The sequence below is a fragment of the Amphimedon queenslandica genome, unplaced genomic scaffold (assembly GCF_000090795.2).
Source record: "Amphimedon queenslandica unplaced genomic scaffold, v1.1 AMPQUscaffold_11761, whole genome shotgun sequence".
Taxonomy (NCBI): domain Eukaryota; kingdom Metazoa; phylum Porifera; class Demospongiae; order Haplosclerida; family Niphatidae; genus Amphimedon; species Amphimedon queenslandica.
In genome coordinates this window covers 4,553-7,019 of record NW_003547997.1, presented here as the reverse complement: position 1 = coordinate 7,019, position 2,467 = coordinate 4,553, and the positions used below count along the sequence as shown (strand labels likewise).

General features: G+C 36.6%; 1 long non-coding RNA gene across 2 annotated transcripts; it reads left to right on the top strand.

Moving 5' to 3' along the window:
- The first annotated feature begins 360 nt into the window (after window positions 1-360).
- LOC109588933 (uncharacterized) lies at window positions 361-1,980 on the top strand. 2 transcript variants are annotated; one of them, XR_002188437.1, is made up of 5 exons: window positions 361-527; window positions 877-1,018; window positions 1,239-1,340; window positions 1,508-1,601; window positions 1,966-1,980. It is a non-coding gene; the product is annotated as an uncharacterized LOC109588933 (long non-coding RNA). The 2 variants fall into 2 exon arrangements; XR_002188438.1 differs by lacking the exon at window positions 877-1,018.
- Window positions 1,981-2,467: the final 487 nt, after the last annotated feature.

The following is a 2,467-nucleotide window of genomic DNA, read 5'->3' as shown; positions in this document are numbered from 1 at the left end:
TATTTGCCATAAGATGTACTGTGTGTATCAAATTACATGTGCAAACTGTACATATTGGGGGGGACACTTGCACACTTTGGCTAGCTTATACTAATATCATTAATGCCCATACTTTAATTAGATTTTTTTGCTATCTCTGTCTAGTGGATATACTATTTTTAGAACAAAAAAGGCAACTAGTAGTGAGAGCAGAGATACTATCTCTGGTGAGAAAGAAGTGAATTGGAAAGAGAAATGGCTTATTAAGCTTATACACCTACTGCTTTTATACATTACCAGTATAGTATCACTAATTTAGCTTATACAGACTCCTTACCTGTGGCAGTTATTATTTTATGATGATATCTCTCTCTCCCTCTTATTAGGTAGTAGAAGAGGTTGATGCTTACACTCTAACACCAAACAATGCTTTACACATCAGAGCCAACTGTAACTTCACTGATCAGTTTGGTAGGGGGAGAAGGATTGGAGAGGAGTGGCTGGTTAAATATGATGACACTGAATCATACATACCTGATGTCACTGAGGTACAGTGTACATGTAACAAACCTTAATTCTATTACATGCATGGGAAGAAAGCTCATTAGGGGCATAACTGTTGTTGAGATAGAAAGAATTCCTTCAGCAGTCTTGTTATAACCACAGAATCCATACATCAGCCAAACTATAATCAATGCTTATACACACACACCCACACAGTAAAGGATAACAGGTTTGCACAAGACTTAACTCTCAGCTGATGGTCAGTCTGGTGAGGTGGCATTTAATGGATTAAATTAACAATCATAGTAATTCTTGTGTGCCGTAATCTGATTAGATTTGGTTGCTTAACACAATCAAAATATAACACTTAGTATTTTTTATTATATCCTACAGGAGGTTGTTAATGAAGTACAGTTGACTGTTTTATCCCACCATCAGTATTGTGTGGTTGTTAATCCTCTTGGTGATGATGGTAGACCACGTCTTGGCTGTAGGGAACTGAGAAAAGGACCCAAGACTTTCTTCCTTCATCCTGGTAACTGATTAATATTGATTAAGTATTGATTTTATTATGATGATTTTGTAATTGTCATGTACATGTACATACATGGTTAATGTGGAAAGGTACGTGTATTTGATATGTTATGTATATGCGTTTGGGCAATGTACAAATGCCTGAGTGTGTGCCATCTTTTTGTGCGTGTGCGTGTGTGTGCTTTTTGTTCACATGTCATGTATGTACGTTTATTGTGTAGGTGAGAAGTTTGAGAGAGGGATACAAGATGCCATTATATTGGAATCTGATGAAGCTCTTCTTGTCACTGCTCAAGAGGAATTTGATGACATTACTGAAGATGGTAAGTAATGACCCATTTACATACTGTGTTTGGTCTGGCATAGACTGCTGTGTGGGAAATACTAAGAGAATTCATGACTGTCAGATAATGTGTTATGACAAAGGATAAAAATAATGGCATTCATTGCATTCCTAATATTGATATGTACACTATTCTGTTATTTGTAGGTAGTAAAGTCCATCGTACCCCTGGTGACAGGTGGATGATTCATGGACCAACTGACTATATACCTAGAACTGAGATTGGAAACATACAGAGGAGGTTAGTATTTTTTGGTAAAATACAAACCTCCAAAGGTTTAAAACAGTCACATGATATTATTCATGTTCGTTGCTTGACGAAGATGAATACTGATAAAAACTGATAAAAGTTATGAGGCTCTGCTTTTGAATATTGTTTTGCTATTGCATGACATGCATAGCAACTAAACCATTGTGGTAAATTTTTGATGGTGCAGCTAAATACATGCATATATTACACACTTCCAAATACATGCATAGCAACTAAGCCACCCCCTGCCTATATAATAGTTGTGTTAGGAATGTTCAAGCCTGAAGTCCACTGTGACAGGCTGATAGTGTGATGAGGGATACTTTAAATCATAGTTTCTATCTCTCTACTGTAGGAAGGCTACTCCATTGAATGAGAATGAAGGGATTTATGTTAGAAATGTTCAGTCAGGACAGGTAAACCAATACAGTACAGTACAGTAATATATTAATACTAACACTGGTGGTGTGTCCAATACAGTACAGTACAGTACAGTACTATATTAGTACTAACACTGATGGTGTGTCCAATACAGTACAGTACAGTACAGTACTATATTAGTACTAACACTGGTGGTGTGTCCAATACAGTACAGTACAGTACAGTGTTATATTAATACTAACACTGGTGGTGTGTCCAATACAGTACAGTACAGTACAGTGCTATATTAATACTAACACTGATGGTGTGTCCAATACAGTACAGTACAGTACAGTACTATATTAATACTAACACTGGTGGTGTGTCCAATACAGTACAGTACAGTACAGTACTATATTAATACTAACACTGGTGGTGTGTCCAATACAGTACAGTACAGTACAGTACTATATTAATACTAACACTGGTGGTGTGTC